Source organism: Lithobates pipiens, unplaced genomic scaffold (genome assembly GCF_037356315.1).
Source record: "Lithobates pipiens isolate NorthernLeopardFrog02 unplaced genomic scaffold, aLitPip1_a1.2 Scaffold_10, whole genome shotgun sequence".
Taxonomy (NCBI): Eukaryota; Metazoa; Chordata; class Amphibia; order Anura; family Ranidae; genus Lithobates; species Lithobates pipiens.
Window position 1 is genome coordinate 25080965 of NW_027507686.1, and position 17600 is coordinate 25098564.

At 42.5% G+C, this 17600-nt stretch overlaps 1 protein-coding gene across 14 annotated transcripts in view; it reads left to right on the top strand.

The window, feature by feature from the left end:
* LOC143928148 (F-box only protein 31-B-like) overlaps positions 1–17600 on the top strand; it is a 219652-nt gene that overhangs the window by 184097 nt on the left and 17955 nt on the right. The gene's annotated exons all lie outside the window — the stretch shown is intronic.

Genomic DNA, 17600 nt, shown 5'->3' on the forward strand with positions numbered 1-17600 from the left:
TTCCATGGACTCAACATGCCTCTCAGCAAATAGCTTGGGGTGTCTACTTTCTAAAATGGGGTCATTTGTGGGGGTTTTGTGCCATCTTGGCATTTTATGGCCTTCAAAACTGTAATAGGTAGTGAGAAGTGAACTCAAAAATTTACGCCCTTAGAATGCCTGAAGGTGGTGCTTGGTTTTCGGGGCCCCGTACGTGGCTAGGCTCCCAAAAAGTCCCACATATGTGGTATCCCCGTACTCAGGAGAAGCAGCAGAATTTATTTTGGGGTGTCATTTCACATATGCCCATAGCATGTGTGAGCAATATATCATTTAGTGACAACTTTGTGAAAAAAAAAAAAAAAGTTTGTAATTTTCCCGCAACTTGTGGCAAAATATAAAATATTCCATGGACTCAACATGCCTCTCAGCAAATAGCTTGGGGTGTCTACTTTCTAAAATGGGGTCATTTGTGGGGGTTTTGTGCCATCTTGGCATTTTATGGCCTTCAAAACTGTAATAGGTAGTGAGAAGTGAACTCAAAAATTTACGCCCTTAGAAAGCCTGAAGGCGGTGCTTGGTTTTCGGGGCCCCGTACGCGGCTAGGCTCCCAAAAAGTCCCACATATGTGGTATCCCCGTACTCAGGAGAAGCAGCAGAATTTATTTTGGGGTGTCATTTCACATACGCCCATAGCATGTGTGAGCAATATATCATTTAGTGACAACTTTGTGTAAAAAAAAAAAAAATTTTTTTTTTTGTCATTATTCAATCGCTTGAGGCAAAAAAATAAAATATTCAATGGGCTCAACATGCCTCTTATCAATTTCCTTAGGGGGTCTACTTTCCAAAATGGGGTCATTTGGGGGGGTTTTGTACTGCCCTGCCATTTTAGCACCTCAAGAAATGAGATAGGCAGTCGTAAACTAAAAGCTGCGTAAATTCCAGAAAACGTACCTTAGTTTGTAGATGTGACAACTTTTGCGCAAACCAATAAATATACAATTATTGACTTTTTTTTTACCAAAGACATGTGGCTGAATACATTTTGGCCTATATGTATGACTAAAATTGAGTTTATTGGATTTTTCTAATAACAAAAAGTAGAAAATATCATTTTTTTTCAAAATTTGCGGTCTTTTTACGTTTATATCGCAAAAAATAAAAATCGCAGAGGCAATCAAATACCATCAAAAGAATGCTATATTTGTGGGAAGAAAAGGACGCAAATTTTGTTTGGGTACAACATTGCATGACCGCGCAATTACCAGTTAAAGCAGCGCAGTGCCAAAGTGTAAAAAGACCTCTGGTCATTTACCAGCAAAATGGTCCGGTCTGAAAGTGGTTAAACAAGAAAAAGGATCTTTTTTTGCCGCACATCCTACAAAATCTAGTCATGGAGGTCCCCCAAGGCTGAGTCCAGTGGACAGGGCGAAACATGTCAGAGCGGGCAAGGCCTGGATGGATTCTGAGCTGAGACTGTTGCTACCATCACTACCTATGGGTTTTGTTGGATGTGCGGGAATGATCCTTCTCCTTGTTTGCATATTTCAGAGGAAATTGAGATATTCACGTATTTATTTCATTGGTGAGTCAGTCTATTTCTTGGCCTATTCCTCTTTGTTTCGGCCTCCCATCTTTTTTTTCTTGCGCAGTTAGCACTTCATGTGCAATTCATTGAGGGTCACACATCATCCCCATCTATTCTGATTTTCATGGCAGTTTCCATTGGCTTTCTTTCTTTAGCCACTTTCAGACAGGACCATTTTGCTGGCTTAAGACCAGACTCGCACTTTTTGCGATTCAGCACTGCGTCACTTTAACTGACAATTGCATGGTCGTGCGACGTGGCTCCCAAACAAAATTGACGTCCTTTTTGTCCTACAAATAGAGCTTTCTTTTGGTGGTATTTGATCACCTCTGCGTTTTTTTTTTGTGTGCTATAAACAAAAAAAAGCGTAAATTTTGAAAAAAACTCATTATTTTTTACTTTTTGCTATAATAAATATTTGCCAAAAATATATATATAAAAAAACATTTTTTTTCCTCATTTTAGGCCGATACGTATTCTACATGTTTTTGGTAAAAAAAATCGCAATAAGTGATAATTGATTGGTTTGCGCAAAATATATAGCGTTTACAAAATAGGGAGTTTAGATAGTTTTATAGCATTTTTATTAATTTTTTTTTTTACTATTAATGGCGGCGATCATCGATTTTTTTTTAATTTTTTTTTTATTGTGACTGCGACATTATGGTGGACAAATCAGACATTGTTGACACATTTTTGGGACCATTGTCATTTATACAGCAATCAGTGCTATACAAATGCACTGATTCCTGTGTAAATGACACTGGCAGTGAAGGGGTTGACCAGGGGGTGGCAGTGTATGGGTTAAGTGTGTCCTAGGGGCGTGTTACTAACTGTGGGGGGCTGGGCTGTGTGTTAGTGAACACCGATCTCTGCTCCAATAACAGGGAGCAGAGATCAGTATCATTTGTTGCTAGGCAGAACGGGGAGATATTTACTTCCGCATCTCCCCCTTCAGCTTCCCCGTGAGACGATCGCAGGTATCCCTGCGGCGATCGAGTCCACGGGACCCGCGACCAGACCCACGGGGGTCCCGAACAGCGTCCCACGCACGTGATTGCATGGCGGCATTCTTAAAGGGACGTACCTGTACGCCCATATGCCTGTCAGTGCCATTCTGCCGACATACATCGTCATGGAAGTGGGAAGTGGTTAATTTTCGACCTTAGTAACCTTCTTTTACCTTCATACTCCTCTTGGTACTACCAGCTCCTCCTGAGCTCTTGGGAGTGAAATGGCCCACAGAGTAAAGAGTAATGAGCTTCTTCTTTTTGCTTGGTGTCCATCCTCTGAGGAAAGGGCTTCTACAACAGAGGCCTGCTATGCATTGCAGTTAAACATTCCCTTTTAGGAGGCCTACATTTACAGCCGTGTCTCCTCCTTTCTACGGCTCCCCTCTAAGGATTCAGTCACACATATCTTCCCAAATCCAGGCTTTGTCTGCTATGCCCTCTGCCTCTTTAGATAACCCATTGTGCTCTGGGAATGTATTTACTTGTCATCTGATGTTTATTGACAACAGTAAAATTGTATATGCATAATATAAGTTGTATCTAATAGCAGTGTACAAAGAAGGACAGCTACAGCAGTTTAGAACTAGCTTTTGAAGTAAGGTGCACATGGAAGGGCTTTGCACAACACAAAAACAAAAGATTTCCCAGCACACTTACCAGCTTGCCTGCAAATAAATCCAAAAATGCACAATCTAACACTTGACATTAAAAACAGAGGTCTTAGTTGCACACATTTGCAAATGGGGAAGCTGCACTGCTTTGCCAAGGCTGCTCTGTAAAGTGCGAGGTCCTAAGGCCTCGTTCACACAAGGCGTATGAATCCATACCCCGTGTGAGGGCAGTGGGTACAGGCACTCCATGCATCCCCGTGCAGGCAGTCACATTGCACACATTTGCAAATGTATGTGGAAGCTGCACTGCCTCGTCAAGGCTCCTCTGTACAGTGCAGTTTTTTTTTTTTTTTTTTTGTGTTTTTTTTGTGTGATTATCCAGACCCGTGTAGATGTAGAGGAAGGCGAAAAAAACCCTGATAAAGCATGGTGTCATTTGCTCTAACAGGGAAAAAATTCCTTCCTGACCCCCGAAGGCGATCGGATTACTCCCTGTATTATACATCTGTGGGTGGACATTACAATGTCTTTTGATGGTTTTCAATTTAAAACAGCTTGTTTGATGAATATCAAAAAGTAATGTACAAAAATGAGGAATCTTTGTTCATCAGGATCTTTGAATATGATATCAATGTCTTTACAGATGAACTGTCCTCCCCAAATTTCTCATGAATATATCGGTATATAGATCCAATCCATTATGTCACATCAAGAACTATTGTCCAAATATGGGAGGAATCTTCATCATCATATCCATCCACCTCTTTAATGCTGGATTCACACATATGCAGTTTTAGTGCTATTTGCAGTTTGCAGATTTGCACTACAGTCCATTTAACATTGTTTCCTATGGAACACATTCTGTAGTGCAAAATGCAAAGAGCACTAGAAATGCATAGGTGTGAATCCAGCCTACGGGGACGCAGCGGCTGGACAAACACAGCCCTAATTTAACAGGTGTGCAGGAGTGGGTGAGTGGCCCTGAATGCACACAAATTAGGACCTGTGTTCCCCGGCTGCCCGGCTGCTCCGTCCCCATAGCGTAACATAGGCTGTCAGCACCCTGCTGTGGGTGAGCTTGCTGGTTGGCATCCTGCTGTGGGTGGGTTATTGGCCGGCACCCTGATGCAGGTGGGCTTGCTGGCTGCCACCCTGATGCGGGGAGGCTTGCTGGCTGACACCCTAATGTGGGGGCTTGCTGGCTGGCACCCTGATGTTGGTGGGCTTGCTGGCTGGCACCCTGATGTTGGTGGGCTTGCTGGCTGGCACCCTGATGTTGGTGGACTTGCTGGCTGGCACCCTGATGTTGCTGGGCTTGCTGGCTGGCACCCTGATGTTGCTGGGCTTGCTGGCTGGCACCCTGTTAGAGAAATTAAGTATTATACCTCTAAATGTCAACTATGAATATGCCTAGAAATATAGCTTTATCTTAATTAAGTTTAAAATGCTTAGAAATATGTTTTATATAACCCTATTATACTTCAATATGCTGAATAATCATATAACTATGAAAATGCTTACATTAGCAGAAATTGAAAAACACATAGCTCACATCAATGCCAATGATGGATGCATGGATTTTTGAAGCCTGAACGTACATGTAACCATTTCTCTTGAATATGGAATTAATGTCTTACCTTGACTTGAGAGACGGTCTGATTATTCTCCAACACACCCTGCTGTGGGTGGACTTGCTGGCTGGCAGGCACCCTGTTGCAGGTGGGCTTCATGGCTCGCACTCTGCTGTGGGTGGACTTGCTGGCTGGCAGGCACCCTGTTGCGGATGGGCTTCATGGCTCGCACTCTGCTGTGGGTGGACTTGCTGGCTGGCAGGCACCCTGTTGCAGGTGGGCTTCATGGCTCGCACTCTGCTGTGGGTGGACTTGCTGGCTGGCAGGCACCCTGTTGCAGGTGGGCTTCATGGCTCGCTGGCTGGCAGGCACCCTGTTGCAGGTGGGCTTCATGGCTCGCACTCTGCTGTGGGTGGCTCCTCTGTACAGTGCAGTTTTTTTTTTCATCTGTATCTTCTGAGGATGATATCAATGTCTTTACAGATGAATTGTCCTCTCCGTATCTCTCATGAATATATGGGTATAGCAGTACAATCCACGTATTATGTCACATCAAGAACTATTGTCCAAATATGACCAATCTTCATCATGTCCATCCACCCTTGGGCTTTCTGGCTTGCAGCCTGCTGTGGCTGGCTGGCTTGCCTCCCTGCTGTGGGTGGGCTTGCTGGCTGGCCTCCCTGCTGTGGGTGGGCTTTCTGGCTTGCAGCCTGCTGTGGCTGGCTGGCTGGCCTCCCTGCTGTGGGTGGGCTTGCTGGCTGGCCTCCCTGCTGTGGGTGGGCTTGCTGGCTGGCCTCCCTGCGTTGGGTGGGCTTTCTGGCTGGCACCCTGCTGTGAATGGGCTTTCTGTCTGGCACCCTGCTGTGGGTGGGCTTGCTGACTGACACCTTGCTGTGGGTGGATGGCTGGCTGACACCTTGCTGTGGTTGGCTGGCTGGCACCCTGATGTGGGTGGGCTTGCTGGCTGGCACCCTGATGTTGGTGGGCTTGCTGGCCAGCACCCTGATGTTGGTGGGCTTGCTGGCCGGCACCCTGATGTTGGTGGGCTTGCTGGCCGGCACCCTGATGTTGGTGGGCTTGCTGACTGGCACCCTGATGTTGATGGGCTTGCTGACTGGCACCCTGATGTTGGTGGGCTTGCTGACTGGCACCCTGATGTTGGTGGGCTTGCTTACTGGCACCCTGATGTTGGTGGGCTTGCTGACTGGCACCCTGATGTTGGTGGGCTTGCTGACTGGCACCCTGATGTTGGTGGGCTTGCTGGCTGGCACCCTGATGTTGGTGGGCTTGCTGGCTGGCACCCTGATGTTAGTGGGCTTGCTGACTGGCACCCTGATGTTGATGGGCTTGCTGACTGGCACCCTGATGTTGGTGGGCTTGCTGACTGGCACCCTGATGTTGGTGGGCTTGCTTACTGGCACCCTGATGTTGGTGGGCTTGCTGACTGGCACCCTGATGTTGGTGGGCTTGCTGACTGGCACCCTGATGTTGGTGGGCTTGCTGACTGGCACCCTGATGTTAGTGGGCTTGCTGACTGGCACCCTGATGTTGATGGGCTTGCTGACTGGCACCCTGATGTTGGTGGGCTTGCTGACTGGCACCCTGATGTTGGTGGGCTTGCTTACTGGCACCCTGATGTTGGTGGGCTTGCTGACTGGCACCCTGATGTTGGTGGGCTTGCTGACTGGCACCCTGATGTTGGTGGGCTTGCTGACTGGCACCCTGATGTTGGTGGGCTTGCTGGCTGGCACCCAGATGTTGATGGGCTTGCTGGCTGGCACCCAGATGTTGGTGGGCTTGCTGACTGGCACCCTGATGTTGGTGGGCTTGCTGGCTGGCACCCTGATGTTGCTGGGCTTGCTGGCTGGCACACTGATGGAACACACTCTCCACTAAACACTACACTACACTACACTACACTACACTACACACTAAACACACCACACATTAAAAACTAAACACACCACACATTACACACTAAACACACGACACACGACACACACCACACACTACACACACACCACACTACACACTATAGGTTGATCATGTCGATGTTAGGGAATCCAGGCAAGAATACTTTCTTTCCTGGAATTTCCAATGCCTTGCCATCTATCGCTGACGGAGGAAGTCGAGAAGATGTTTCCATGTCCATGTTGGTGGGCTGTAAAATGAAAAACAAATATGAGATTCTGTATTCATAGATTTCTGACCTGAGTAAATATCAGGATATTGCTTAAAGCCCAATTCCTGAAACAAGTATAAATTACCCTTGCAGTATTTGTGTGTGTGTGTGTGTGTGTGTGGGGGGGGGGGGGGGGGGATTTTGTGCCTAGGGGTAGAGGAATAAGGTATACTAATGTATTCCTTTCTTTGGACAGCCTTCATCTATGCAACCCATCCCTCACAGACCTTCTCTAAAGCTTTCCCAGCCACGGTCACATTCTTACCCCCACATACAATGTAAGACTGATAGGCCTGTATTGTACATGATGATGCAGAGAGGTTAGGGCTAGGTCCCTCTTTCTCTGCCCCTAGAGTTTACAAGCAATAAAACATTAGAGTGCAGGGTGGGGTGGGGGTGGTGGTTGCCTATTGCGCAATCTATTTATTTTTTGAGTTGGGCTTTAACATTGACTAACTTCTTTAATACAACCTAGAACCTTCTTCCTCTTTCCATGCAGTGGAGGAGCAGATAGGATACAAATCTAGATGCAAACTACATGTCTGGTCCCATGCCTTCCACCACATCATGATGGTGAAAGTCACATGTCCTAGACACCCCAGACATTGTATTATGAACCATTGCACCTTCTCACTTCAACTATCACTCCCAGCTGTGCACCAATGGGGTTTATTTACTAAAACTGGAGAGTGCAAAACCTGGTGCAGCTCTGCATGGTAACCAATCAGCTGACATGTTTTTGTCAAAGCTTTATTGAACAAGCAGAAAGTTAGAAGCTGATTGGCTACCATTCACAGCTGCATCAGATTTATCACTCTCCAGTTTTAGTAAATCATCCCCATTGTGTCTGATGCCTAGAAAGTTACATTCTTATTTACTTCCGTAGAAAATTAAATATTGACTGATTAACTGTGAGGTTTTCCTGCAGGCTGGGATATGTCTGTACCCCCTATATTAGCTGTAAGGACACAGCAATGCTCCTTACAGTGTGTAACAATCTTCTTTTTGAATCCTCATCCTATAAAGATTTGTGTACTTACCGGACCTACAGAGAAAGGGGGCCGTCCTTTCCCTTGTTCCATCGACTTCCAATTGATGAACCTCATGAATGGATGCCGTCTTATGTCGCTGCCAACTCCAAGCCTCTTCTCCGGACATTTGCATAGCAGCTATAAAAGAGAAATTAAGAGTTATTTTGAGTTCATTTTGCACTTTTTAGAAAAGAAAAAAAAAACTTTGACTACAGTGCGTCTCCTCCTGGGCGGTCCTTTCACCCATTGGAGGATCATAGCATGTGAAGGCACATATATAGCCAAGTACAGGTGCTGGATGTCTACTGACATGGATGGAATTCATATTATATTCCAGCACAACAAATCAGTGTTGTGCTGGAATGTTATGTTATGATGTGCCGCCATTAGATCGCTTCTAACTCCCTGAGATCTTTAGATTGGTGGTGACACTTTAAGGAGAATTACAGCCACAAGAAAAGGGAGGAGATTGGATATTTTTAAAGATCTTTTTTTCTTCTCATTAACATCATTTATCAGCACCGGGCGATAAAAGCAGTTTAATGAATGGAGTTGGAATGGGTTAGAACCCCTCTGTTAGGTTGTGGTTGCTTTCTGTGTCCCCCCTTTGTGAGACTTCCATGTCCTCAGGACATGATATGAAACAAAATGTCTACAACAGGGACACAATGACGGCAGGTGATCTAATCCTCCCCACTATGTTCAAAACAATAATAAATGGGGAGGAGTTCTGCTTTAATAACCTCATACAATGTGCACATCAGCGATTGACCCCATGTGACATCATCGTCTGAGCCCTAAGCCCCAGGATGAAGTATTCCCATTGGATCTACACCATGGAATGAAGAAGCCAAACTACCCAACAATCCAGCTGACAACCAGAATTGGCAACACCCCTACATTATACCGCTAAAGCAGCAGCAGTAGGCCTAGAAACCTTCCCTGTGCTTCTTCAGAATTAGAAAATGTCTTGTACTTACTCCTCCTAGGAAGTGCTTCAGATGTTGGTCCATGTCCGGGGGGTAAACAGGATCTTCGTAATTCACGGCCCTCCTGTATACCTGAGTGGTATCGTCACGGAATGGTACAGTTCCTGTGGCCATCTTGTATATGACAACCCCCATGGAAAACCAGTCGGGTGCAAACTGGTAGAAGTCGCCATTGATAACCTGGTAATCAGAGAAGAGAAATCAGTTACTTAGTTCCTACAAACTTAGCATCCTTTTATAGGAGAAATAATAATATATATTCATTGAACGTGTATTCTAAGGGAGGCATTTACAAAGCATCAGTATGTCCTTATTGTGGCAATAGCGCTACTTTAATAAAAATGACATTTATAAAGCACAGCGGTGGAATTGGGACTTTGAGTGCTATTACAGGGAATGGGTGTAAACATAAAAAAAAAAAAAACGAGCGAGAGCCTAGTCATGTGATTCACCCTAATCAAATCAGAGTTCTCTTAGTGATATCTGCTCTCCAGTAGAAATCATTGCAACATTAACCTTGATGTAGCTTTTTAAAATTTGATATGTTTACTATTTCATATGTCCATTATTATAGATATTGTAGCTAGACTCGCTTTAAGCAAGAGGAATAGCAAAGAACAACCACTGTGCCCAACAGCTAACCAGGAGGCAGAGGCGGCATACGCAATGGCTGCCCCCATGGACATATATTAACCACTTCAGCCTGGACTAATTGGCTGGCCAAAGACCAGAGCAATTTTTGTGATTCAGCACTGCGTTGTTTTAACTGACAATTGCCTGGTCATGCTATGTGGCTCCCAAACAAAATTTACGTCTTTTTTTCCCCCCCCCACAAATGGAGCTTTCTTTTGGTGGTATTTGATCACCTCTGTGGTTTTATTTTTTGCATTAAAAACAAAAAAAGAGCAACAATTTTGAAAAAAAGCAATATTTTTTACTTTTTGCTATAATAAATATCCCCCAAAAGAATATAAAAACTAATTTTTTTCCTCAGTTTAGGCTATATATTCTTCTACATGTTTTTGGTATAAAAATAAAATCACAATAAGCGTTTGATTGGTTAACCACTAGGGGGCTAGGAAGGGGGTTAAGTGTGTCCTAGGGATGTGTTCTAACTGTTAGGGGGTGTGGCTATGAGTGGCACATCACTGATCGCTGCTCCCTATAGCAGATGAACAGTGACAGGTCACTAGGAAGAACGGGGAGAAGTTGTGTTTACACTGACATCTCCCCGTTCTTCAGCTCCGTGACACGATCGCGGGACACCGTCGGACATCGAATTTGCGTGTCCCATGGGCATGATCTTGGAGCTTGCACGCGACCACACAACAGCAAATTTAAAGGGACGTACCTCTACGCCCATTTGCCTATCCGTGCCATTGTGTTGACGTATATGTTCGTGCGGCGGTCAGCAAGTGGTTAACATATTTTTTTAAAATAATTTTAAGAGCTTAACCACTTGTGGACCGCCTAACGGGGATGTACGTCCTTTTTTTGAAGAGGGATATCTCGGTAACGGCAGCAGCTGCTGCCACAACCGAGATATCCATCTCTTCAGGCGGCGGTCGGCTGTACGATAATGGTGGTCTCCGCGGCTGATTCACCGCGAGATCACCGCTATCGGCGGCGGAAGAGGTGCCACCCCCCTCCCGCCGCCCTCCCGCACCTTCCGCCACTTACTGGAGCCGTCGGTAGCGGCGGAGGCGATCGGGTCCTCTTCCTAGCTGGGCATAGAGACAAGTGAGGCTAAGATGGCCCCCACTCGTCTCTATACCATAGGAGGGCGGAAGCGACGTCAAAACGTCACTTCCGCCCATACCTCTTAAAGGTATATATTTTTTTAAATGTCAGATTTTCTTTCTTTTTTTTTTTTTTAGCCCAAATATGAGATCTGAGGAGTTTTTGACCCCAGATCTCATATTTAAGAGGACCTGTCATGCTTTTTTCTATTACAAGGGATGTTTACATTCCTTGTAATAGGAATAAAAGTGATCCATTTTTTTTTTTTTTTAAAACAGTGTAAAAATAAATAAAATCAATTAAAATAAATAAGAAATTTTTTTTTTTTTAAAAACACCCCGTCACGACGAGCTTGCGCACAGAAGCGGGCGCATACGTGAGTAGCGCCCGCATATGAAAACGGTGTTCAAAACCATACATGTGAGGTATCGCCGCGATCGGTAGAGCGAGAGCAATAATTCTAGCCCTAGACCTCCTCTGTAACGCAAAAAATGCAACCTGTAGAATTTTTTAAATGTCGCTTATGGAGATTTTTAAGGCTAAAAGTTTGACGCCATTCCACGAGCGGGCGCAATTTTGAAGCGTGACATGTTGGGTATCAATTTACTTGGCATACCATTATCTTTCACAATATAAAAAAAAATTGGGCTAATTTTACTGTTGTCTTATTTTTTTTTTATTCAAAAAAGTGCATTTTTAAAAAAAAAAGTGCGCTTGTAAGACCGCTGCGCAAATACGGTGTAAAAAAAAGTATTTCAATGACCGCCATTTTATTCTCTAGGGTGTTAGAAAAAAAACAATATAAAATGTTTGGGAGTTCTAAGTAATTTTCTAGCAAAAAAAACAGTTTTAAACATGAAAACACCAAGTCTGAAAAAGAGGCCTGGTCCTTAAGTGGTTAATGATTACCAATCAGGTGTTTTACATTGCAGGGTTCTGTATGCAATCTAAAATGTTTATATTACAAGTATCAGAGGGATAGTGATTGGATTGTGATATGCTGAATAGATGAGGTCTAGTGTTGGGTAAAAAGAGCGTGACTTACTTCTGGCGCTATGTATCCAATCGTTCCGGCTACGCCCGTCACCTTCCTATTACCAAACAGATCCATTTCTGCCAATCCATAGTCTGCAATACGGACGTGACCTTCATTGTCCATTAAGATGTTGCTTAACTTGAGGTCTCTATGAACTATGCCACGTCCGTGGAGGAACTCAAGTCCGCAGGCTATTTCCGCCGCAATGAATCTATAAAAGAGAAAAATGAATTAGATTTTACAGTGATTAGACTTAAGTATAAACATTATCCATGGGCAGGGGGAGGGAGTACCTGGCTCTATCCCATTACCGGTCCCAACTTTGAGCTTGTTTAGGTTACCGTACGGTTGGAGTTCTGGGCATGGCACCTGCTCACCATTTCTGGTTTTTCTGGAGTCTCCTGGGAGAACCCATTGGTAGGATCCAGGCTGTAAACATGCTTGTCACAGCAATAGGCATGTGACTGGTACTATAAGACCCCAAGTCTCTCCTCTGCCCTTAACAGCATTCACAACACCGAGATCTGAGTTTTTGAATGATTTTGATTTCTTAAAAATGTCAGGTCTCAATGTCATCACATCCGTGGTACCATAGCGGAGAGCCGATCGATCACGATCACAGCTTTGTTCAGCTGTCTGACCAGCCAGTAGACGTGCCGGCTGGTCGCCTGGGTCTCCCGGTAGGATGAGAGAGCCTGAGAAATCTGTGGTAGGTGCCGGGAGTGGAGGAAGTCCCCTCCTGCTGCATGTAAAACCAATCCAGCTGTTAGTTAGACCGCCACCTCTAAAAAGCAGTACCAGGGTTATGAGGTACCAGTACATCATTGGTCCAGAAGTGTTAACCCCTTCGTGCTGGTGGTATGCATATATGTGGCCTCTAGGTGGGTGGGAATTAACACTGAGAGGCCGCATGTATGGGTGCCAGAATGTAAACAGAGCTGTCCTGAGGATGCACTCCTGGCACAGTTACTGCTGCCTAAAGGAAAGCTCCCGATATCTACATGCGATTGGGAGCTCTCTGATCATGTGACCACTGTGACAGCCAATCATGGCAGTGGTCACATGATCAGAAACCCAGCTCCATCTCCCGGCAAACCTCTTAGAGAACGTTACTAGGTGACTCTGGACTGTCTCCATCTCCTTCCCCACATGGTGCAATCACTGCCGCTTTGGAGAAACTGGGATTGCAGAATGCCATGTGTGTGAACAGTCTACTTGGAACACCAACCCTACTATGATAATATAGCGTATCTAAGCTTGGGAGAGGCGCGTGGTCCCCAATTTTTGGCGGGACGGAGTGACATTACTCTAAAGTATCTACGTCAGATCTGGGTGGACTGATGTAGCTACGCATTCTAATGGAGTCCAATGTAATTCTAAACTCCTAAAAGCCTGGATTGTAAAGCAACATATCTTATAAAGATTACTTTCTATTCTATTCTCATTGTGGTGATGAGACTTACCTTATGACGGAAATAGGAAGAGGGAAATGTTTATTGGTGAAATCAAACAGATCCCCTCCAGAGACGTATTCCATAGCGAAACAGGCAGAATGGCGGGTCTGAAAAGTGGTGTAAAGTTGGGTGAGGAATGGACACCCTGCCGCCATCTGCATGACCTTCTGCTCTGTTTCAATGGCGCTACGTTGATCTGAAGTCTTCACTACAGACTTGATGGCCATGATCTTCTTGGCTGCAGAATGAGTTGCCAGAAAGACCTGTCCGAATCCGCCTTCTCCGAGCAGGCGGTGCAATATGAAAGGTGACTGGCTGTCGCCGTGTGATGGTATTGATTGGACATTTCCTGCTGTGACAAGTTTGATGTTTCTAGTGTCACAGCTCGGGGGAGTGACAAGAGGCGGGACTTCTGCTGCTGCAATCCTCAGAGGCTTTCTAGCTGGTGCGGCATTTCTCATGATCTTTCTAATCGCTGAAATATTTCTCATGCCCTCTCTAGTGTCACAGCCGGGGGGAGTAACAAGAGGCGAGACTTCAGCGGCGACGGCAATTTTCATGGGCTTTCTAGCTGGCGCGGCATTTTTCATGATCTTCCTAATGGCTGCAATATTTCCCCTGATGTTATTAGGGACACAGCTCTGGGGAGTCCTCACAGATGATATGGCGTGGACTACATCCCTATCATGATCCAGAAAGCCATTAAATGGCTCAGGTCTTATCTCTGCAATCATGCTTTCCATTATAAATGGTCTCATTTCACTGGTTAAAAACACAGTGAAAATCATACGCTAGAAGAAGAAATCTCTTAGGAGCTCAGAATAGGTCTTCACACCAAGAGAAGTCAGACTCTTCTGAGCTCCACAGGTGTGAGACTGCTTTTTATAGCGGCACTGCCAATGACATCCTAGAGCTGGTCACACTGACCAATCACGTCGCAGTGCTTGTCACGCCGGCCAATCAAATCACAGTGCTGGTCACCGTGACTCCTCCCCTAAGTTGGCAAAAAGCCAGCCAGTACAGTCACATGACCTCAGCCAGTACATTTCTGGATTTCAACTGTCAACTGTCAACTGTCAGATTTCAAATTTTCTCTATTCTGTGGGGGAGGGGAGGATGAGATGACTGCTGAGATTTACATTTCTGCAATAAACAAGTTTATTTCTGTTTTACTTCCCATAAATAGATAGATAGATAAATGTAAAATTCAGATGTGTGGCAAATAACAAGAACGACCCCATCCATGAAATGTGATGTCCTCATATTGACAAATTTCACAAAGATAACACACCAGGATAAGGATCCTTCTCCCCCTGTCAACTCCAGAAGGTTTTAACCCTTTCATGACCAGAACTTTTTTGCTATTTAGCACTGTTCTACTTCAATTGGCAATTACATCATTATGCAACACTGTATACAAATGAAATTTACACATTTTTTTACCCACAAATAGAGCTTTCTTTTGGTAGTATTTGATCTCCACTGGGAATTTTTATTATGTAAATAAACAGAAAATTCAAATGTAAAAAAGACCAAAATTTCCAGTTATAAAATATATCCAATAAAATAGTTAAAAAAAATCTTCATAAATTTAGACCAAAATGCATTCTGCGACTTGACTTTGATTAAAAAAAAAGTATAAATTGTTTTCTTATAGTGTTTACAATATTTTCTTTAAAAAGTAAATAAATGAAAAAAATCCAAAAATGAAAAAAAAAAAAATATTTTCAGTTTTTAAATATATCGAATAAAATAATTAAAAAAATCGAATTTCTACATAAATTTAGGGCAAAACGTATTCTGGTACATGTCTTTGGTTAAAAAATTTTTTTTTATATATTAATTGGTTTCTTTGTTATCTACAATCTTTTTGGTAATAAAAAAACATAAATAAAAATGACTGAAAAAACACAAAATTTAAAAAAAGGAATATTTTTTATTTTTAGTTAGGAAACATATCTAATAAAATAGTTTAAAAAAAATCTTCATAAAATTTTAACCAAAATGTATTCTGCTACATGTCTTTGATTTAAAAAAAGTATATATTTTTTTTCTTACTTATAGCGTTTGAAATCTTTTTGTTAAAAAAATAAAATAAATTAAAAAGACCAAAAATGTTATAAAACGTATCCAATAAAATAATTTAAAAAAAATCTAATTTCTATATAAATCTAGGCCAAAATGTATTCTGGTAGATAGTAAAAAAATAATAGCAATAACAAAAACATATTGCTTCATTCATTTAGGCCAATATGTATTCTGTTTATATATTTTTGGTTAAAAAAAAATTGGAAAAAAGAAAAAAAAAATTGGGAAAAACATTATTTATTTTTAATGAAAACACCGAAAATTTTTAAAAAAGGAATCGTTTTTATTTTCAGTTATAAAACATATCCAATAAAATAATTAAAATAATCAAATGTTTTCACAAGTTTAGGTCAATATGTATTCTGCTACATTTTTTTGGTAAAAAAAATAATCCCAATAAGCGTGTATTAAATGATAATTAAAACAATTTAATTTCTTCAAATTAATTTTAGGCCAGAATGTATTCTGCTACATGTCTTTGGAAAATAAAAAAAAGGTATATTAACTGGTTTCTTAGTTATAACCTCTGCAATCTATGGTGTATACAGTACTCTATATATTTGAAAATTGATCAGTACTGACAGCCTGTTCTATTTTTTGAGGCCCCTAACCACTTGACCTCCGAAAGATTTAACCCCCCTAATCACCAGGCCATTTTTGCGATAACTGACAATTGGTTGTGCGGCGCTGTACTCAAATAAAATTGATGTCTCCCCCTTCCCCACAAATCGCGCTTTCTTTTGGTGGCATTTGATCACATCCACTGATTTTATTTTTTGGGTTATAATCATAAAAACAACTACAATTTTTGGTCACAATAGACAATTAGATTTACATAATATACAAGTCACATTGCACAATATACAAAACAGTATTTTTTTTTACTTTCTACTATAAATCATATCCAATATATATATATATTTGGTAAAAAAAAAATTAAAAAAGACAAACAATTTGAAAAACTATTTTTTTAATGAAAAAACACCAAAAATTTAAAAAAATGAATATTTTTTATTTTGGCTTAATAAACATATCCAATAAAATTATGTAAAAAATCGAATTTCTTCATCAATTTAGGCCAATATGTATTCATATTTTTGTTTAATAAAAAATCCCAATAAGGGTATATTGATTGGTTTGCGAAAAAGTTATAGCTTCTACAAACTATGGGATATTTATATTAATTAATTTTATAGTAGTAATGGCAGCGATCTGCGACTTCTAACGGCACTGCGATGTTGCAGTGAAAATTTGGGACATCTAACTGGCACTATTTGGGGACTAGTGAGACTAATACAGTGATCAGTGCTAGAAAATATGCACTGTCACTGTACTAATGACACTGACTTAGAAGGGGTTAAACATCAGGGGTGAGCAAAGGGTTAAATGTGTGCCTGACCAGAGTTTTACTACTGTGGGGGAGGTGCTTGTACTAGGGGAAGGCATGGATCGGGGCCTCTGCTTAGCAGAGACACAGGCTCCATGTCTTCTCTACTGACAGACCGCCGTTCTGCCTGTGTACAGAATCATCACAGCAGGAGTGGGCCGGCGGCGGTGCCCACGCACTCCAGATCCGGAAGTACACGATCACGTATTGAGTATGTGATGTTGTGCAGCAGAACTGCCTTGCCGCCATATATACACAGTGTATGGTTGGCAAGTAATTAAAATGCCAGGACAGTCCAAATATCCCCCAAATAACCCATTTTTCGAAAGTAGACAGTCTGAGATAAGAGGACAAAAAATGTATTATGTATATATATTTTTAACACACTTTTTGACCAGAGCAAAATAATGTGCCATATTAAGATTGTACTACTCTGGAGAAGTGATCATTATTATTATTATTATTATTATTTTTTATTTTTTTTTACACATTATGTTTGCATATAGCAATGAATTTTATTACTTTAAGCAAGAATTTTACTGAATGAAAGAATGAAATTGATTCATTTAGTTTATTTTGTTGTGATTGGACCCAGTCTGTACCATGTGACCAATGTCAGCTAACAGCACAATTGTACACAATGTATGGCTTGAAAGGAAGCCATCCATCAACTGTCATGTGACCTGCTGTGATCGTCTCTCCTCTACTCACGTCTATCATACATGAGTGAGGAAAAGCCGATCAACAGCTCTTCCTGTTTACATTGTGATCAGCCGTGATTGGACATGGCTGATCACATGGTAAAGAGCCTCCGCTGGAGGCTCTTTACTGAGATCGGTGTAGCGGTGTGTCTGGCTGACACACCGCACCATCGATCACGTTGGTGCGCACAGTGGCTGTTATCCTGCTGGACATCATCTGACGCCCA